The sequence below is a fragment of the Cryptomeria japonica genome, chromosome 7 (genome assembly GCF_030272615.1).
Source record: "Cryptomeria japonica chromosome 7, Sugi_1.0, whole genome shotgun sequence".
Taxonomy (NCBI): Eukaryota; Viridiplantae; Streptophyta; class Pinopsida; order Cupressales; family Cupressaceae; genus Cryptomeria; species Cryptomeria japonica.
Genome location: NC_081411.1, coordinates 216,296,763 through 216,320,178, shown reverse-complemented (window position 1 = coordinate 216,320,178; position 23,416 = coordinate 216,296,763). Strand labels below are relative to the sequence as shown.

The 23,416-nt window shown below is 34.0% G+C and overlaps 1 long non-coding RNA gene across 1 annotated transcript; it reads right to left on the bottom strand.

Moving 5' to 3' along the window:
* Window positions 1-7,395: 7,395 nt before the first annotated feature.
* LOC131856247 (uncharacterized) lies at window positions 7,396-10,571 on the bottom strand. Its single transcript, XR_009358374.1, has 6 exons — window positions 10,013-10,571; window positions 9,805-9,927; window positions 9,106-9,706; window positions 8,725-8,927; window positions 8,101-8,631; window positions 7,396-8,004 (listed from the first exon to the last, which is right to left on the bottom strand). It is a non-coding gene; the product is annotated as an uncharacterized LOC131856247 (long non-coding RNA).
* Between the last annotated feature and the right edge of the window lie 12,845 nt (window positions 10,572-23,416).

The following is a 23,416-nucleotide window of genomic DNA, read 5'->3' as shown; positions in this document are numbered from 1 at the left end:
GTTTTTTATTTGGTTTCCATATCATTTATGTTTAAACTAACCCTCTATTGCCTTGCTCAATTTCCCTTGGTTCAAATACCACCAATACTAACATGTGTAAGATTCCCCCTAGAAGAGCTTTTAATATTTATCTTCAGAACTCCCTGAGGTGGAGGAAGCTAGTGGCCCACTTGATCAAATCTTCTGTTTTGGTTGTGTAAATCTCGCAACAGTAGAAGTAACATTCCCCTGAGCAGAGAAGCACAACCTTCTAGAAATATCCACATCCCTAGGATCCACTGTACTAGAAAGATCGAACTTAGCCAAAATAGTCTCTTGAAGTGTGCAAACAATTTTTTCCCATAATTGTTGGACATCCAACTTCACACTTTGAAAGGTCCACCAATTCCTTTCCAACTAGAGATGCCCCCTAATTGTTCCATCTTTCTTTTCTTAGAGGAAAACACAAGCATTCATATAAATTACTTCTAATAATTATATAATTAAAATAATTAATTGAAATTTAAATTTGGGTAAAGTAAATACAAGTTTTAAATATAATGTTTTGTTGAATTTTAAAGATTGGAAAGTGATAGTGAAGATGTATTGATTTATTATAATAATAAGATATTTGACTCAATCAATGCATTTTAATATATTAATTGATTCTTTTTCTTATGAAACTTTATATCTTAGGTGAGAATGGATGAGTGAAATAATGAGCTTGTTTGCTTTGATTAGCTCTTGTAAGCAAGCTACCAAGACACCAACAATTTATCTAATGATCTGATTATATCTACGTAATATAATGAGCACACCATTCAGATTATGATAATTATGCATGTGTAATAGATCTTGTTGAATAGATTCTAACTTAAAGGATGCTTCAAGAATGACTACTAATTGTTAATATTCTCTATGCTCAAATCTAATTTAAGTTTCCAGTATTTTTTTAAACCCATAACATGAACATAAAAAATAAATCTTCATATCTGATATACAAAACTAAAATATACTGAGCAATTAACTATTGCAAAATATGCACAGTGGAAATATAGAAAACCATCTCTAGAATTTGGCACAGCTGTTTTTGGGTAGAAACCCTTACGGGAAAACCAGTAGAATATGAGATCTCCCTATTATTCAACTTCTGCAAAAGGTCAGAGTACGGACACAATCTCTGTCACACTCAATTTGCTCTGAACACTCAAAGGGAAACTCACACTCAACAATCTCTCTACCTCTCGACAAGTTGATCTCTCATTCATATAGATTTCAGGCCTGAACTTGATGGTGGAGATTAAATCTCCTACAAACCACCACACCAACTGCAATCTAATCAAGCATTTATTAGTTTTTATCTAAATGCTCCTAGAAGAGAGATGGAAAAACATGTTTCTTGCTTGCTACAGATCAATGCAAAAGCATTATTCTATTGGGATACCTGTAAGGCAACTAAATGGTGGCATTTTTATTTCACCAAATAAATTTGATAATTATTTACTTGATAAGTTCAAGATGAAAAATTATTAAACCATGAACAAATCTTTGAACCTGATTGAAAAATTGATTGAGGATCATCCTTATTAAAAATAGATACAATATTATGTAGGATTCTAGTTGGCATTCTTATATATTTAACAATTACAAGACTAGATATCATGTATGTTACAGTTTTTCTTCAACATTTATGTAAAATCCAAGTAAGGCTCATTTTTGTGCAATGAAAAGAGCTCTAAGGTATGTTTGAGGTATAAGTAGTTTAGACAATTTGTATGCACCATTAGATTATTTTGGTTTACTTGGATATACAAACAATGATTGGGATAGTTTTGATGATGATAGGAAAAGTACTCCAGGTTATGTGTTTAGTTTGGGTTCAAGTGCCATTTCTTGCTCTTCAAAAGAGAAACCATCAAATTATTTATCGTCAACCAAATTAGAGTATATTGTTGCAACTTTTGCTTCTTATAAAGCAATATGGTTGAGAATATTTATGATGGATTTAAAACAGAAACAAACTAAACCAATTGTTATATATTGTGGCAATAATTCAACAATTTCCATCACCAAAAATCCTATCTTCCATAATAGAACAAAACACATTGATAGTCAATATCACTTTGTTATAAATATTGTGGTAAAGGGATAGGTTGAATTGAGGTTTTGCAAAATCAATGACCAGATTGCTAATATACTTACCATGACATTTTCAAAAGGAAATTTTGAAAAATTAAGGCAAATGATGGGTGTATGCTCACTAAGAATCAATGGGGAGATTGAATGTGTTAATTCTTAACGGACACTACATCACATATTTTAAACGTGTATTCTCCATCATTTTATTTTTTTGGGAAACCGTCATTTTTTATTTGCCAGTTATTGTGTACGTTTCTTTAATGTAAAACCTTTTTTCTGAATTCTCTACCACTATCTTATATTTTTTCTTTGTATTGACATATGTTTGGAGCCCTCTTTATTCAACATAGTGATATATGTTTAATTTATACATTCTTAAAATATTTGGTTCTTTTGGTTGAATGTTGGCATTTCTCTTTGTACAGGTCATTGTAAGGTGTGCGCCTTTGGTCTCCTTGTGTTGTGCAGCGTAGCTCTTGGGTTTGTGACATGGCTTAACCGCCTCCTATGGATTCTATATGTCTAGTGGTTATATTGGGAATTAATAGGTCGATCTTTCGGTACAAGGACAACTGCACTTGTAACAAGTGGTATCAGAGCTTGGTCACAAGTTCAAACCACTCGCTTGCGCTGGGGGGATTGTTGCAAGGTGTGCGCCCTTGGTCTCCTTGTGCTATGCAATGCAACGCTCGACTTTGTGACATGGCTTAACCACATCCTGTGGATTCTATAAGTCTAGTGGTTGTATCAGGCATTAATAGGTCAATCTTTTGGTGCAATGACAACCGCACTTGTAACATAGGTTCCTTTGGTCGGATGTTGTTTTAAAACCTAGAAGTTATCGAGGTTATTTTTCTTCTTTTAAATACTATTGCCTTGGTCAATTCAAGGTTTAAAAATAGATTCTAGAGGAGCCTTATGTATATATATAACTTTGATAAGTTCAATAGCAACATCCAACTAAAATAAACCAATACGTTTTAGACTTGATATATTAAAACATATACAATTGCATTGAATATTGAGGACTCCAAATAAATGTCAATATAAAGATAGTGGCAAATAATTTTTTTTTTAAATTTACATGCGAGGAACTTATTCGACACAACAAGAAAACCAAAAGTGGCAGTTACTTTAAAAATGATGGAGAATATGTGTTTAAAATACATGATTTGGTCTTCACTAAGCATTAAAATCTTCATAATTTTCCAAATATGATATAAATTAATACTAGCAAGTTCCAAAGTGGCTAGGTTTAAACAACATATTCTAAGAATTGATTGCTTAGGCGGCTAATGTGGGCCTCCTTAACCCATCTCATTCAATGTTCTCAATCTCCATTCTTGTTTTCCTTGATCAAATTTAAAGTTTAATTTGTTCAACCTATTTTATTTTTCCCATTAGATCTCCAACTCCATTAAACAAGTTTCTAACCCAAGCAACTTTTATTTGTAGGTGGCTTGAGCTAAAAATGGAAGCTTTCAAATAGGGTATGAACATCCATCATCATTATTGATAATGTGTTGATAGACAAGGAACATTAAATGTTTGACAAGATACCTCAAAGAAATGTGGCCTCATGGAATGATATGATTACAAGATACCCAAAATGTGTTTGTTAAAAAGGATTTAGAAACTTTCAATCAAATGTAATTTGTAGTTGTAAAAAATAACTCCACAAAATGTGGTCTTTTGGAGTGCTATGATTGTAGGATATGCACAAAATGTGTTTATTGAAAAGCATTGAAAAACTTTCAATCAAATGTAATTTGAAGATGTAAGTCTAAACTCCACAATATTTACTAACTTCTCCCCTGTGTGTGCCAAAATGGGAGCTTACGAATGGGCTATGGATATCCACCATAAGATAAAGGAAAGGATTTTGCCAATACACCCATTTTTACCTTCACGAAGATAGGCAAGTCCCCTTATTATGTCTAATATAATATTGTGGCCTATTGGTCATGCAATTATCATCTCATCATGTTTTGCATCTGATAGTAAAAATTATCTACAAATTTGAGGCAAACCCTATAATCACATATAAATATACTAGTTGTAGTTTTTCTAGAGTCTGCACCTTCGTGCCAAACTCTTTTAATTCTTATTTAATTGATTTGCTCAACATATTTCCTACCACTTGTTTTCCATCATACAAAATTAACTATAAGTAGAAGAATAAAACATATGATTGGATATCTTAACCGATTTCTATAAGAAATTAATCTCAACTATCAATATTCACTCCTCCATAGACTTCTTCCTTCTCCTTCCATCACCATGTCTTGTCCACTCATCCATTTGTGTGAGCATTCACTACTCCAACTCAAACCCATGATAGTTTCTCTCCACTTTCATTGCTATAGGACAAAATTTTAAATCAAATTCAATGCATAATCTTCTTTTCTAGTTCTTCGCATGATATTGTTTTAAATGAATTTAATATTTTTGTTTTAGCCTCTCTTAGTTGTCATATACATTGAACAAAGCAATACTTTTCTTGTGAGGAGTTTATGAAAAATAAGAGTAGAAGTTTTTATTGTTGTAGCAATAGTAGGATAATAGTCAACAAAATAAGGGAACAACTCTACTTTATATTGTTGAACTTTGTGTGCTTTAAAATACATATAAGAATCTTTTCACTTATCATTATTTTATCTTTGTAATTTTTATGCTCTTTATTACTAGTTTATCTTTTCTTATGCCACTTATATTTACATGGTATTAGAGCTTAAGGTTATCAAGTTGATATTTTTAGCTCACAAATTATCAAGCTAAGTTTTTCAAGGAGTTGAGTTATTGCTCAATACAAGTCTTCATAGCCAACAACAACATCTTAACCAAAAAAAGTAGTACAAATCAATAAATTTCTTAGTTCAATGGAAAGAACTATGATTACTAGGAAATCATAATGAAGGCATTATTTTCTTCTCAATATATATGGGATCTTGTGGAAAATGGTTAAGAAAATTTTTAGATGTACCAACATACACGGCTTTGTCTCAAGGAAAATTGGATTAAATCTCAAGGCTAATAGGAAGAAGGATTCAAAGGTTGTCTTCTACACATTTCAAGAAATGTATAAGAGAATCTTCCCAAGGGTTGTAGCAACAACGAAATCAAAACAAGTCTGGTATATTCTTCAAATTGCATACCAAGGAATGGTTCAGGTGAAAATAACTTTATTGCCAACGCTAATAAAAGATTTTTAAACCATCTACATGAAAGAATCAAAATTAATAAACATATTTTTACTCAAATTGTTGGATTGGTAAATCAAATCAGGTCCCATTGTGAGACTATTCAAGACACGAGAGTAGTTGAAAATATTTTAATAAGTTTTCCTATAATGTGTGAGTATGTTATGGTGGTTGTACAAGAAACAAAGAATCTCTGACAATTCTTAGTTGATGAGCTACATGCATCCCTTATTTATTGTGAGAATAGGTTAAGCAAGTTTGAACATTCAAATTTTAGAGAGAGTGGAAGAAATTCAGATAGAGGTGTAATAACCAACCCATCAAAATCTAGTGTAAACTTAATGGAAGAGGCAACAATCAAATATCATCTCAAGATTCACCTCAAGGTGAAAGTTATGGTAATTCTCTAGTTCATTGTCACTGTCGCAATAAGTCATAGGTCATTGCTCAAATGAATATAGAAATAAACAATATGATTCTAGGCAACAAACTACCAACTTTAACAAAGAAAATCAAAACATGTTCTTATCTCGTAACATTTTACAATAAAATCAAAACAATGTATGGTTTTTAGATTCAAGTTATAGCAATCACATGGTATTAAAATTATAATTTTTTTCTAGTTTGGATGAGAGTGTAAACTTAGATTCCACATTAGGCACAACAAAGTGTCAATTATGGGAAAAAGAAACATTAACATACTAACCAAAAAGGATGAGAAAATTTTAATTTCTAAATTTAATTCTTATTTTCACTTAAAACTAACCTCATGAATATTGGGTAGCTTGTTCAAAAGAGATATAGATTATTTTTCAAAATTAGAGAAGGAAAATATGCACCAAGAGGAACCATGTGAAGGTGAATTGGTACTAGTAGAGTATGCCTTGAAAATTGTAGAATGTTATGCTAGGTTTGGAGATGATCTTTTATTGAGGGGAGGCCAACTAAATGTTAGAGTAGGTCTAGTGTTTAGTAAGGACTAGTGGTCAATGTGGATCAACCTAGGGAGTGCATATGTTATACAAACAGGTTTTGAGATGCTCATATGAGCCAATTATTGTTATCTTTGTACTGAGATGCTCATATGAGCCAATTATTGTTATCTTTGTACTGCTTGTACAAGCCCATCAATATTATCTTTGTAATGCTTGTGTGAGCTAGTCATTATTATCTTTGTGATGCATTGATATGAGCCAATCAGTATTATCTTTGTTATGCATGTGAAAGCAGATCTTAGTGTATGTGGTGTGTGTTGGAGTTAATCATCTTGTATATCTAGGATGTGTATGAGCTAGTCCCTTGTGTATATGTGATGTATGATTGAGATAACACCCTATGTGTGTGATCAATGATATGACCCCTATGCATGTGTCTGTTTGTACTCTAATGATTGGTAATGATGTGTATAGAATGGACATGTGATGGGCATGTATATCCTTTTATAGTAATGGGAATAAATTAACAAATTCACTTAATAAGTAGTCAAGGTTTAAGGAGAAATCAAAGATCTTATAAAGAGAGAATGAACTCACTCCGAGTGCAAACTAAGAAGCCCAAATGACTTCCCAGAAGAGGATAAGTAGGAAGGGTCATCGCATTTGAACCCTCAAAGCTTAGTTTTGGCATCTAGGGATGGCTCAAATTATGAAAGATTATAACTTTCGAGTGTAAGTGTGTGTATATATTGTGGCATTGAGATGTCGCCACTAGGGTGATTAGAAGAGATTTGAAATCATACCATTTAATTTAAATGGATGTTCATTCAAATAAGTTGACAATTGATGTTTGGCATTGAGATGTCGCCACTAGGGTGATTAGAAGAGATTTGAAATCATACCATTTAATTTAGATGGATGTTCATTCAAGTAAGTTGACAATTGATGTTTAAGTGTATTAAAAAATAATGCAGTGTCCAAAAAGTGAATATTACAAGATTTTGTTAAAAACATTAAAAAATAGATATAACTAAAAATAATAATTATGATTATATTTATAATATTTATTTAAATATTATAGATTTCAATCATTAATATAAATTTACAGCTCATCTTTTCTAAAAAGAGAAATGAAGCTTACAAGTGAAAATACACACAGTATTCTTAATGTTTTAAGAGATGCACCTGACCATTTCCTATCTGATTCTTCAATTTTCTGAACTAGGGAATTGTCATAAGCAACAGAGGATTTAACTTGTGGGGAGGCAATGAGAATCTCCTCTTCTGAGGATTCAAGCAGTGAGGTGGGAGTGGGAATCTCCGCTTCTCAGTAGTGGTCATCAGCAACAAAAGATTTAATTTGTGGGGTAGGCATCCAATTCTCTTCCTGTGAAAAATTATAATCAGCACTAGAGAGTATGGGAGAAAAGGTAGGTATCCAATTCTCCTCTTGTGACAAATTACAATCAGCACTAGAGAGCTCAAGTGTTATGATGGAACTGAAAAACTCCTCTTCTAAGAAATTGTCACCAAAAACTGGTGAGGTAGAGATGGGAATCTCTTGCTCTGAGGAATGGTACTCATCAGCAACAGAGGATTTAGCAACACAAGATTTTGCAGGTGATATGCAAGGAGAAATCTGATCTTTAGAGTAGTATTCGTAAAATGATTGATCTAGTCTGGGTTTTGGAATCTCCTCTTCTGATGACAGCATCGCTAGTAAGGCGATCTTCTTCATGTAACCTCCATGCCTACATTGGCACACGAAACCGTAAATCTAATCATTATATTAGTTTGCAAGACACCCTATAAACTACGGTACTAGTGATTACAAGTATAATTCTTACTTCTTTGATGAGAAAGAAGATATCGGGCTCTACAACAATATGTCGTTTGCCAGATACAACATTTAACAGCAGCATTCCAAAGCTGTAAATGTCTTACTTCAAAGTCAAACGAGAAGTTTTCTCGTAGTCGGGATCTATGTAACCTTTGCAGGGCCAAACAAGAAGTAACATACATTGATCAGTTGCTCAAAATAAAAAGTCTACTTTTCCCCAAGAATTTCCCGACCACATGCAATAACCTTTTTCATTGTTATTAAGTTCTAGATGATAGGCGATCTTACAGTGTTCCAGCAAAAGACGTTTCAATACTTATATCCTTGTTGGCATATTGAGCATTACTCGACTGCAGTATTTGAGAGATTCCAAAATCAAAAAGCTTGACATTCGAATTCTCATCCAAAAGAGAATGTTGGAGGGTTTGATGTCTCTGTGCACCATATAGACATCTGCAACCTTGTGAACATAGTCCCCTTATCATGTCCAATATAATCTTGTGTCTGGTTGGCCAGTCAATAATCATCTCATCTTCTTCTGCATATGACGGTCAAAATTATCTAAATAATCGAGATAAAAAGTACAATCACATAAAAATAGAGCAGTGAAAGAAATGCACTGGGTACTTACCAAGAATAATTCTGTCCAGGTCTCATCGCTTATAATCATAGACTAACATTATATTGTCAAAGCAATATCCCATGAGCTCTACGATGTTTCGATGTTGTAGCTTTTTTAGCTCGTTCATCCAGTCGATTTCGCAATCACCCCTATTAGGCTATTAATTGCTGTGACCTTCACTGCCACTCATCTTCCATCAAACAGGTTTCCCTCTAAAAAACAAAACAAAATATGGTCTTAGAGATCCTTGGTGGAGTCCTTAACTGCTACTTGTCTTTTGCCAAACAGAATTCCCTTCATTTTAAAAATACTTATATAAGTAATCACTTTTATCATATTTATTTTCAAAGACACAATTGACAGTTTAGTTTGAATTCAAAGAGAACTTACGCTGTATATAGACCCAAAAGTTCCTTCTCCTATTATTTGACTAAACCCTTTTGTTGCCTTGTGCAATTTGTCGAATTTGAATTCAATTTGAGATAATTGCATCTCCTTTCACAATCATTTGTAATTCTAGACGAAGGGAAAATTTTGACCGCGATCCAAGCATAGTTTGAATTCTTTTTCTAAGAAATTTACCCAGCTGGAAAGAGATACATATTGGAATTTTCAGTTGTTTATACCCATTGACCTCATTACTATTATCTTGGCATTTTAGGAAGTCAACACAACAGAACAATGCTCTGTATCTTTTGGGCAGATAAATTTATCAGCGAATGCATGGAAACAAATACCTTGTTGATGACTTAGTTGGATAATTTATTCGATGTGATAGAGGAACGACATAAAATCGCACCAGAAAGTATCAATTGAACAGCTTCACGCATATCGTCCAAAACCTCTTTGTGGAATTTAACATTGAGATCTTTCATTAGCTTCAGATATTTACCTAGCTTAACCATATCTTTGAGAAGGTCGATGCAATTTCTGTCATTTGCAGAAATGTTGTCGAATCGTTCTAAAACATTAGCTATCGCCAAAAGCCCCACTGCAACCCAAAAAAACCCACCATGAAAACACGATAGGAATTTTACCATCTAAAATTCTTGATTCTGAACAAACAAAATACATCAAGATCCTAATTACCTGATCCGAAAACATTTTTGCCCCCTCTGAAATGCCTTCAAACAACTTAGAAAAATCTGAGGTAACAGGCTGCACGAAACCCCTTAGCTGTGTTCCACCGCCCATTTTTGTGCACTCCAAACCCTGTAGGGAGCCGTATAAATTTAAAATCCGTTACAAACTGAACAGGAGAATGTAATTGCAGAATAATAAAGCATATGTGATGTACCTGGTTGGTGATAGCAGACAAAACATTCTCAATGTAACGTATAAGCAGATTCAGGGAAAACCTAGAAAGGCCAGTGGTAGAAGAAGATTTGCGACTACCAGCACTTGAAATTTTGTTATTGGGAACGATACTCGTTGAAAAATCGCTCATTTTGTTGCTATAAGTGGGTTCGGTCAGTCAGGCTGAAAAGTTAAAGGGGCAGCGAATAGAAATAAATCAAAGATATAGCACACCTCATTATGATCAACAGCTTACAGAAAAGAGATCGTAATACAAAAGTAGCTTACAATGATCCTGCGAATTTTGAGTGACAAAAGTAGCTTTCAATGATCAAAGATATAGCGCACCTCTTCTCTCTCTTCCCCTACATCAATATTCTTCTCCTACACTCTTCCATTGCCTTTCTTACCCATTTTCTCACTACCCGCCTACTCCTCTTCCCTATTTCTCCAAAATTGCTCTGACAATAAAAACATAGTCTTTTCATATCCATTCTTAAAACCAACAAAACTTTTATTCTTGATCTCAAAAAAACTTGGTCTTCAACCCCCTTTTAACTTCTTATAGAGTTGCTCATTACTGTAAGAAGTTAAAAGGGTTTTTAAAACCAAGTTTTTTTGGGATCAAGAATAAAGGTTTTGTTGGTTTTAAAAATGCACATGAAAAGACTATCTAGCAAAGAGGAGGAGGCTGGTAGTGAAAAAATGGGCAAGGAAGGTAGGAGAAGAATCTTGTTGTTGGACTGCTCCTAAAAGCGCGGCTTGGTTTGGACTGGTAAATCTTAAAACGAGGTCGCATTCCCCTTAAAACCTTGATCTCATTTGTCTTCTGAACTGCGCAATGATTAACTTCTCAAGTCAGCAGCTTTTTAAACTAAAAGGTGATAAAATCTTTATTTTGGGAACACAATGTCAATTTCTCGACCTTCAAATCTTTTCAAACTCTGACTACGTAGACTAAGCTGGACTCCATTGGCTCTCGAATGAAGGAGAGCAGCAAAAAGGAGGAGAGCAGCAAAAAGAAAACAAAGTCAAAGTTTACATTAATCAAAATAAACATTACATCGACTTACTGAGTTGAAGCTCATATGCTAAATACCATGTCATTCAGACTTGCATTCTTTAACAGCTCTGAGGGGCTGGATTCTTTCAGAGAGAGTGCTTGGTAAAAGACAAAGTCGTGCAATATATAGAAAACTAGTTTTTGTGGTGGACAGGGAACGGGCATTAAAAAATGTATTACAAACCATCTATAATCCAAGTAAAATCTGTGGATGGTACAATATACAGGTTGGAGCAATTAAGATGACAACCTTTCAAAACCTTGAGCAAGATCTGCTTGAGTGCCTTGTCTTTACTGTTGAGAGATTTGCCTGGAGGATACGAAAGATTTGGAATTGACAAAAGCAGCTGCCAATATTAATGTGCATACAGAGGATTTGAAGGGTAGCTGAGATTACATATCCAACAGAAGAACGAAACAAATGAGATGTACCTCGTTAGTGTTAGCCGACAGTACATCATCAATGTACGGAATAAGTAGATTCAGGGAGAAGCTAGAGAAGAAGATTTGGAACTACCAGCGCTTGAAATTCCATTATTGAGAACGATACGCTTTCAAGGATCGCTCATTCTGTTGCTATAAACGGACTCTGTCAATCAAGCTGAAAGATTAAAGTGGCAGAAGATAACAAAAATCAATGATACAGAACACCTTATCATGATGGAACAACAACTATTGGAAAAGAGATATTGATGCAAAAGTAGCGCCTAAGGCTTACGGAGATCCTGCGAATCGAGCAACAGGAAATTCAACCTCTTCAGAAACCTGATGCAATGGCAGAGTTTTTTACCAGTTATTCCAATGGCAGACCCTTAAAGAGGAGCCCTTGATATATATTGAATTGAGTGTGTTATGAATAGTTCTATTCTAGTCGATGAGTGGCATTATCGAGGTTTTCCGTGGTGTATTCTAGATGCTTTTGTGCAGATATTTTGTTTATGATGGTTGTGTTGAAATTGTAATATTCTTCGGCGTCTCATATTTGAAATGGACGGACCTGTTTTGCTCGAAAATTGCTCTTCAAATCGGCAAGACGATTGAAATTATTTGAACCGTTCATTTTTCTCGTCCAGTGTACTGTTCATGATATTAATGCTGTACCTTTTCATTTTTCTCGTCCATTGTTTGAACAGATTGACGAATGGTGTACGATTTTCTCCAAGAAACAATGCTGTCGGACAACTTACTCAGAATCTCAAGGAAATCCTTTTTGAAGTACGTAGTATCTGCTTTACGATTAAATCAGATTTGCCAGTGAGTTGTGCTCTTCCCAATGCATAAATTATACTCCAGATCAGACGCGTATAATTTAATTGCCATTAACAGTAGCTTCCCCTTCCTTATGATAGATGGAACTTTAATTCTTGTAGCCAAAGTTTAAACCAAGAAATTAAGTTCCAAGTTGTCAAATCACTTTTTGAATTTGGAATTAACACATATCAACTTTATTTTGTGACTACTAAGAATTTGCAATGCTCATGAGCTGGTTCATTTTCCTTACTTGAATGAAATATCAATCTTCCAACCAACTTCTGTGAAGAGGATTCCTAATACATTAAGTACAAATTCACTATTTTATTAAAATATTTATTGCTTTATCTTTTGAAAAATAAATGAAAAGATTGCTGCAGCTTTATAAAAATTCCAAAATGGAGAATCATTGATAATCAAGCGAGAACTGGGATAATATTTCAGAAAAGAACCAAAAAAAAATTATGTGAATTTACCAAAAATAGCCATGAGGAAGAGATGGTGAATATTGTAAAACATGGTCATAAGAATTTGAAATAAAAATAGCCAACAAGTTAAGGTTAAATGAAATTGATACAATTCTAAGCCCAGATTGTATATTGTGGTCTTGGATGCTATATTGATGCATAGCATCTTTTATTCCAATCACTTGAAGCAAAGCTTATCTTCCATATTTATTTATAGTTGGTTTCAACAATAATAAAAAGCTGTTTTTTTTAGACTTAAAGCGGAACTTTAAAGATAAATATATCAGAAATAAAATAATTCGATTGTGTAAGAATTTTTGCATTCTGATCACACTCTATGATCCAAGCATCAGGATGATAGAGAGTATAAGGAGAAAATTATATTGTGTAAACATTAATATATGTTTTTAAAAAAAATTAAAATAAATTTAATTATAAATTACATTATGATTATTAAAATTAAAAATTAAAAATAAAAATGATTTAAATAATAAGAATTTTTACTTATTTATTTTTTAATCTCGTTATAGAAAGAAAAATAAATAAAAAAGTGGTTTACAAATACTTAATGTTTATCCGTTATAAAAATAGAAAATAAAAATTTAAAAGATATTTCTTATATATTTATTTATCTCATTATAAGAATAAAAATTAAAATTAAAATGATTTACAAATATTTGATATTTATCTATAATAAAAATAAAATTGATTTTACTATGTTCAATGCTAATCTCATTATAGAAATAGAAATAAAAATAAAACTGATTTACAAATAGTGAATGTTTATCCCTAATAAAAATAAATAATAATAATAATTTATTGTTAAAATAGAATTGTTTGACAATCTAATCATTATAAATAATAATAATCATAATTGTCTACATATTAAAATAGAATTGTTATCTAATCATTATCTTTATCCCAAAATACTTTTAGTATCTATTGATTTTAAACTAATTTTTATTTTTAAATTGGTTTTTTGTTTTTATGTAACGGTGAATGAGGTGCATATGTGATTGTAGACTTACGTCTATTGCCGTAATTATAAATTATATGTATTGTTTTAATACTTTGCTTCCTCCATGCTTTTTTGGAATATATATAAAAAAATTCATAACATGCTCACATAGTTAATATTGTTTTTACACTTTTATCTTTTAAATTGTTATTAATTGTTTGTGGATTCACGTCCTTCCATACCTTGTATGTTTATATAATCTTAATTTTCACTTTTAATTTATAATAATGTATTTTATTTAACATTTTTTTGTCTTTTGTTTTTACATTCATATGCAGTTTCAACATACATACTTCCCACATTCTTACTTAACTCCATACTTTCTCACTTCCATTTTACATATATCATTTATATTTTTTATCTACATTCTCTAATTTTACCATATATTATCTCATTTTTCACTCATATGGTTCTATATATTATTTAAGACTAATACTCTTATATATGGAGCATATATGTCATGAATAATAGGTTCTCACCATTCACCATCATCAAGATCCTTTATTGCGGGCGATATGAGGGTCCCAAGGTTTTTTAATATTCAAATGCGCATTGTGTTGCTAGAAAGACATTACCCTTAGATTGTAGGGAAAGAAAATCAAATCAGTGGCATTAAATATTCAGGAAGTTCCATTCTAATATCTCTAAATATGCATTATAATATTATTATATGATCCTTATTTTATATTTTTTTATATCTATTTCTATCTCTATTTTTCTTATTCTCCATCTCTCATGCTCCATATCTATATCCCTCTATTTCTCTATCTACTTGCTCCTCTCTCCACCTCTTTCTATCCATATCTTTGTACCTATATCTCCATCTCTCTCTATCCATCTCTATCTCTCCTTATCTCCCTCTCTCTATATCATTCCCTTTCTCTAGATCAATCCATCTTCCTCCGTCTCCCTCTTCCTAGACCTTTATATATCTCTCTTTCTCTACCTCTGTGTGTGTCACTTCCTATCTCTATCTATATATTTCTCTCTCCCTCTCATTATCTCCCTCTCTATATATTTATCTTTTTTCATCTCTATTTATCCCTCTCCTCCATCTCCATCACAGATCTTTATTTCCTTACTTCTTTCACTCCCCTTCATCTATTTATCCCTCTATATATCCCTATCTCTCCCTCTCTCCCAAAACAAACATAGCATGATCTTATTGGTAATAGAAACTTATTATCTGAATATGATTCAAAAGTTTTCATTCAACCATATTTGGATTCCTATAAGTGGATGCATAGTTGATTTGAATCTATCACTTCTCCATTGAGACCTTTGTTGTAAAAATAAAAATAAAAATTGCTCAATGGTCTACGAATTGACCTCGAATACTACACAAATTTATGTAAAACATATATCAAAATTTATCCAAATTAAGCTTCCAACCCTTTTCGGCATACCCATTGCACACCAAGGTGCAGTCGCTAGTTATGTCTTAATAGAAAAATATTTGTTGCATTGTTGTGATTTGCTAAAAGAAATTAAATGTATTTAATTATTCTTTCAAAATAAGATATTCTGATTCAATAAATAATTGTGAATTAAAAAAAAGGACCTGCAGGGGATGTGGTAGGAGCAGTTGGTAAGTGTGAAATATGATGGCCTTATCTGCTTGTTGGTTGCCAATGTCTCCCTGAGTCTAGAGAGGAACAGTGCAAGAGGATATTTTCTGATAGGATATGATCACACGTTGAATTCCATGGAGTTAATCTTAGATGTGATCCTAGGGGGAGACTATCAGCACGATGGAGAGATCTTTCAGGATTTTTTCTATCCAATTTTTCAGACGATGGGATCCACAGAGATTGGGTATCAAATTGATAATGAAATTGTGGCCCCTATTTTTTGGCCAAAGGTTGCAAACCAGATATTTGAGATAAAATTAGGTAGTTTCTATAAGCCTCTTTCATCTTTCTTTGTGAGGGTGATTGAAGGAGAGGGACCAATGTAATCCAGAAGGAAGAGGATGTATTCCCCTATCTATTTTGTGGAAAGAATTTCAAGATGGAGATAAGAACAATGAATTTAATAGATTGCATAGGTTGGCTTACTCTGATGATGCTCATTTCTCTAGTAAAGGAGTTGTCAAAGTAATGCATCTATGCAGAGGTGTTGATTTCTTTTGCAAGAAATTTTTGTAAATCTTGTGATGTTGTGGATATCTTTGTATGTGCACAAAGATGGTGGTCAGAAAAGTGGACACCACCCAAAAAAACATGAAAAAACAAGCAGCATGTACGCGGTTATAAAATTTGAAATCATTGCATACATGCTTAGCTCAGTTGTTCACGAGCCTAAAAAAGGTAGCGCATACGTGCTACTTTTAGGAAAGTGAGCGCTGCTTTTATTGGGCATTGGCTTCAATATATTTTCATCAATGTCAATTAGATACTTTGGTTTCCTACGAATGATTCTAGGAGGTGTTAACATCGATGCATTATGTACATTCAATTCATCAAATAGAGAAGGTGTATGTTCATCATTTAATTGATTATTCAATGTGGTATCTTCTTCAATCGCATTAGCTTCATATGGTAAATCAAATGTCTCTTCTTCAATTGCATTAGGTGCATTATGTCGTTTGGTAAATCAAATTGAGATGTTAAGGATGACATGCCTTCTTCTCCCAATGTTCTTATGTCACGTAATTTCTTCATACGCTGCCTTTGTATTTCCATTTCAGCCTCTTGTTGTTCCATCATTCCTCGCTCATTCTTCCCATGGTTGATATCGGTTGTCCTAAATAGAATCATATTACATATATATGTAAACAAAAGTTCATAAACAAACAAATAACCATAAATATGCATCTTATCATTATTTTTTTGAATCAAAACTATTAAACAATCATAATAATATTGACAAAACTAATAAGAACAACAATTCAATCATTTGAAATCATGCAAAAACAAAAAATTCACTTACTTCTATGTATAAAACAGTGATAGAAGTGTAGACACAGTTGCAGTGGAGCCTTCAACGACCTCAAAAACTTATTTTGAGGTCGTTGAGGATCTTGGGTAAATAAAACTATGTCTAAGTACCCTGTACATGCTATATTAATAATCGTGTGCATGTTGCTAGTCCATAAAATGTTGACAAGACCAATAGTATTTTTTTTCCACCTTGTACTAATTAGTAGCGTGTACACACTCATATGCCTTAAAAATGTTATGGCAGGGCAGCGAACTAATAGGCTTAGTACCCCGTATGCGCTTACAAGTAATAAGTAGCGCGTATGCGCTCCTACGCCTTAAAAATGTTATGGCAGGGCAGTGAACTAATAGGCTTAGTACCCCGTACGCGCTATTTGTAGCAAAGAAAATGTGAAGGAAGAGAGAGAGAGAGAGAGAGAGAGAGAGAGAGAGAGAGAGAGAGAGAGAGAGAGAGAGAGAGAGAGAGAGAGAGGGGGGGGGAGGAAGGAGAGAATAAGGGGTATGGAGGAAGAGAGAAGGGGAGAGAATCAAGTCTCTATTTTTCACTTAAGTCTCTCTCTCTCTCTCTCATTCTTTACCTGTGAAGTCTCTTCCTTTCATCCTCTATATCTCTATCTCACTCTCCCCTTCTCTTAGGTGTATCTCTCTCTCATTCTCTCCCTCTATCCTCCCCCTCCCTCTCTCCCTTTTTCATTACCTCTCTTTCTCACTCTCTCCCTCTCTTCGCACCTCTCTCTCTCTAGTGTCTTATACTCTCATTCCATCCCTTCCTCCCTCTCACTCAGACTCTCTCTATCTCTCACCCTCTCTCTCCTTCCCTCCCTCCACCTCTTAGGTCTCTCTTTCTCTCCCAATCCCTCTATCCACCTCTCTCTCTCTCTCTCTCTCTCTCTCTCTCTCTCTCTCTCTCTCTCTCTCTCTCTCTCTCTCTCTCTCTCTCTCTCTCTCTCACACACACACACACACACACACACACACACACACACACATTTATCTCTTGTCTCTCCCTCTCAGTCTATATCTATCTATCTATCTCACTCTCCTCTCTTAGGTGTATCTCTCTCCCATTCCATCCCTCTCCTCCCCCTCTCTCCCTCTCTAGGGTCATATGGTATTCTTAGGGGTCATATGGTATTCTTAGGGGTCATATGGTATCCTAGGGATCCATGCATGTGTCCTAAGGGGTCATAGGACACCATATGACCCATAACGACACATAAGAGGTCATATGGAGTCCTAAGGGGTCATAGAACACCATATGATCCCTTAGCACACCATACAACCCATAATGACACCAAATGGTGTCCTAAGGGGTCATAGAACACTATATGACCTTTTAGGACACCATATGACCCATAACAACACCATATAGAGTCCTAAGGGGTCAAATGGTGTCCTAAGGGGTCGTAGGAGACCATATGACCTCTTAGGACACCATATGACCCCTAACGACATGATATGGTGTCCTAAGGGGTCATAAGGTCTCCTAGGGGTCATAGGACACCATATGACCCTTAGAACACAATATGACCCCTAACAACATCTAACGGGTCATAGGACACTATATGATCCCTTATCACACCATAGGACCTATAACGACACCAAATAGTGTCCTAAGGAGTCATAGAACACCATATGACCCTTTAGGACACCATATGGTGTTGTTATAGGTCTTATGGTGTCCTCAGGTGTCATATGGCATCCTATGACCCCTTAGGACACCATATGGTGTCGTTATGGGTCGTATGGTGTCTTAAGGGGTCATATGGTGTCCTAAGGGGTCATAGGACACCACATGACCTGTTAGGAAACAATATGGCTTCTAATGACACATAAGGGGTCATATGGTGGGCTAATAAAATGATATATTATTTAAAGTTATGAATAGAACATCATACAATAGAACATCGGTAGTTTAGTTTTGATATAGCTAAGCTAGACCATTATTAGCATAAGAGAGACTCCAAGTGAACAAACAATGAGGCTTCGCTAAAAAGAAAGTGTAAGAGCTTGACCTAACCCTAAGAGTACTGCCTTTCTAAAACATATGATGCTCTTAAATTTGCAAGGCTATGGGACTGATCTCGATTGTGACTATAGGAATTACACACTCGATTTATTTCATGGGTATGTACCCTTCCAGGCCTTTTGACAAGTGATGATCATCATATACTACCACTGCCATGCTTACAACAAACTTCAATTTCTTTAGATGATAGGCGTTGTGTAATAGTAGGGGAACTCTTGCATACCCACCACTATCATTCTCTGTGACATCATCTGTGTTACTCTCCCTCTTTCTCTTCCTACCGGTTGTTTCCTTCTAAAAAACATATTGCAAGTAGTTTGAATCATCATTTTGCTTTGTTGACACTATTTTCCACATCTTTTCTACTCATTAAAAATACATTCGAGAAGAATATTGCTGCAGGTTTCCTTGTTTGTCACAGTAATGCACCCGTGGTTCAATTTCAGACCCTTCTTCCTCCTATTCAATATACACACACAAATCCATCAGTCAATTTTCTTAGGAGAGCATACATGATAAAAATCAAAGAGGAAGTTGTAGACAAGAAATAAATTCACTTACTTCCTTGAGAAGTGCAGACATAGTTGCAGTGGCGTATGGAGGGAGGGAGGGAGATAAGAAGAGAGAGAGGGATTGGGTATGGATGAAGGGAAAAGGGGAGTAGAGAGAGAGAGAGAGAGAGAGACCTTGTACGTGCTTGAGAGGGGGAGACAATACACTTATATGTGTGTATATATATACTTAATATATTATACATATATATATATATATAAACATTATATGTTATATATAAAAAATTATATATTATATGTATATACACATATGTATATATACAATATCATATTATACACACTCCCAGAATTTAAACAAACGTAGCGCGTACGCGTTGTTTATAGTAAACATAGTGCGTACATGTTGTTTATAGTTAAGATAGAGTGTATGCGTTTTGTACACCATAAATACCCCATATGCGTTTTTTATACCATAAGTACCCCGTACGCGCTTTTGACTATTTAGGCTTGGAAATAGGCCTGGATGACAAAGCTATGGTTTGAAAGTTTGATTTCCCTCCATTTCCCTCATTTTTGACGTGTTCTATTTTATCAACTTGGTTTCTTGACTTTTTCATTATCAGGTTTACACTTCATCAAGTGGGTATTTCTAAAATTGCCACCATATATTCACCCATCTTCTGAGCTTTCTAACCATATAATTTTTAAAAAAAATTGAACAACAATAACATATTATTATTGAATTTCTTTTACCAGTGTCTCCATAGTTCTCACAGACATACGTGCACCATTTTTTTAATAACTTTTGATATACTTATCTAAATTTAAAAAACTTTATATATTATTGTAGTGCACTTGATTCTTTACAATTTTAAAAAAATAAAATTATATTTTTTATTTGTTTAGTGCAACTTATGCTTCGTGCACAAATAGGTACCTAATTTTCAGGATGTGCTCGACTGGAAAAATCATTAAAAAAAAAATACTCAACAAAAAATTACAAAAAAATACACATCTTCTAGTGCTCACTCTTAACTATCTTTTTGCCAAAGGATTTGTCACAATACTAAATCTTGTTGGATATTGTTGGCATATGATGAACCGACATGATGATATGATAATAATGTATGTTGTCATTGATGTCAATAAGTGAAAGTGAACCGATATGCAGATTGGAAGAAGACGGTGAACCGGTATGAAGATATGTAGTGAACCGGTGTCGGGGTTTCACTAAGTGTGACTACCAGTTGGTAGTCTCAACTCTAGGGTTTCTAGTTTGGCAATCTAGCTTGTGAGATGTAATTGAAGACATTCTGTGATGAGTTAGCTAAGAGATGTGAATGAGATCGAGGTGCCACCTCAGTTTTGTGCGCGTGAAGGATTTCCTTGAGGATCTTGCATGTGAAGATCGATTGCATTAAATGTCTACCTTAGGAATGAACATTCTTCTTGGCAGTATAAGAAGGAAGCGTGATGGGTTACTGATTCTCATATGCAGTGAAGAATGAATGATGCAATTTTTCTTGTGATCTATTTGAGATTGTATTGCTCTATGCAAAGTGTTTGGACGGTCAGGATTGGACCGCCTGTATTGTAAACCTAAATGCTTAGGGTTTAGGGTTTATGCTACTGACCTAATTGTTGTCTATAAGGTCGATGATGTTTGTTATTGTTTGTGGTTGGCAAATGTTGTGTGTGTATCCGAGTGATGAGATACTTGCTAGACCAGTAAGAGAAAAACTGCAGAGTGTGATTGCAGAAGTAGAGGAACTGAAAAGGATTTGCCTTGGCATGTAGTGTTGTTATCATATCAGAGTTTTACCTATTGTCTTCTAACCATTTCAACAGTTGGAAAATCCATTTACGAGGTAGCTTTAACAGGCTTATTGTGAATCCTTTAACCGAGTGACTCAAGATCATTGAGTTCTTCAAATCCTCTAGCGAGGTAACCTTTAACAGGGTTTCAACCTTTAACAGGGTATATAGCCATCCCTTAATCGGGTGATCTTAAACAAGATCGGTTCCTAACAGAACCTTATTATAAATTCTTTAACCAGACTAGGCTCCTAACAGAGCGAGCTTCAAAATAGTTCAAAACAAGCTTGTGGGTATTCATCCCCACCGTGGTTTTTCCCATTTGGGTTTCCACGTGAAAAATCTATGTGTCATGAGTTGTGGATTTTTCATGTGATGATTAAGTATTATGTGTTTAGTGATTATGCATGTAGAGCTAATAGGTTATGGTATTACTAGTATACCACATGCATATGTTTATGGGTGAAGTTGTTATCAAGTATTGAATGTATTTGAAGTGATCAGACTTATCAGTTTATGATTGTCTAAAGTCTTACTGTGTTTAACTGGTATTGCCATGGTTAAGTTCAGTGATGAAGACAATTGGTTGGTATTGTTTTAACTTGATAAGTTGTTGAGAAAGTTTTTGTCTGTACTAATTCACCCTCCCCCCTCACAGTACCGAATAGGGTCTTTGTTGTTCATCATTATTCGTCAAATCTAACTATGACTTTTTTGATGCGCACGTCAGACACTATGTTATGTTTTTCAGAAAAAATCAGGGTCTGTTTTTTGTGTGCGAAGGACTTGACCCCCTCAATCTTATCCAATTTTGAAAATGTTTAGTATTTTCGAAACTAGATTCAGAGTAATACAATATTTTTTCTTTTATTATCTTCATATCTTGAGTGGATGACTTTCAAATTTTGCCTCCGAGTTAAGGTTCACCTGATTTCAGAAACAAAAAAAAAAAAAAAAAGTGTCCACTTATACCCCCCCTTTTTGACCACCGTCTTTGTGCACTTACCCTAATACTTATCTTTTGAAATCAATATAGGGCTCTACCCCAATATAAGTAGAAAAAACTAAAATAAAATAACATTAAACAAATTATGAATTAAAAATATTTAATTTAATTAAGACAATTTTTCTATCTATTGGAAATGCTAATTAAAATTTTAGTTATAATTGAAATAAAGAAAAGAGAAAAATTTAAGAAAAATAAATACAAATTAGAAAAACAAAAGAAATGGACGGAGAATTATAAAAATAAAAATAGATTTTTTTTTAATGGATTCATATTTTTTTTACATCTTCATGCTTAAAATCCCCCTTTCTATTGGTGGTGGATGGAGCCGAATTAAAAGAACATAAAACAAAACATATATAAAGAAATAATATTTTTATATGCAATTGTGTTGTAGCACAAATAAATTGTTGGCAATTGACACTCATTTGATTGGTTTCATTATTTGGTTTGGTACTTCACCTGTAGACACTTCACTGGCACCGACAGGTATCTTCACCGACTGGAAGGATTCTATGGGTACCGACATTGGAGGCCGACATGATTTGTAGATCAGGAAAGGATAATAACCGACAAATAGGGTATTGGTATAGGAGGCCGACATCATTGGGAGATCCGACAATCGAAAATTCATCTTGTTATTTATGTATATATGTAATGAGCCGACATGAATAATCATTTTTGTATTATCTATGTAAGCCGACATGAGTCATGAAGGACTGTAAGGGTATATAGGCCAGTTATTAGATCATTTTGATATGATGAGGTTATAAGATTAGATTAGTAATGCGAAGATCATGTATATGAGGTCATTAGTGTAAGAGATCAATATTCTGTAATGATCTATAGATGATTTTGGATGCGCTTACAGAGCAAAGGTTATTCCGGTAAGGGTTTAGGGTTTTAGAACCGGAACAGTCAGAGCTTTAACTGGAACTCGTTCAGGCATAACAGATGCATTAAATGAGTTTAGTTTTATCTTTCATTATTGAAAGTGACTGTAGTCAGTGAGACTTCATTGTTTTGAGTAGTGTGCTCTAGGCACTAATCCTTCCTGCATGTGCAGGCCCCCATATTATGTAATATCTCTTCATATGGCCAATGAATTGATATTGTGGGTCACAAATCCCACCGTGGTTTTCCCTCTTTGAGTTTTTCCATGTATAAACTCTCAGTGTTATGGTGTTCATTTGTGTGATTGGTTCATTGATTGCATTATTTCTTTTAATTATATATGTACCGGTTTACCAGTTGGTGAATGCATGTTATAATAAGGTTAAAATTGAATATTGGATGATAGAA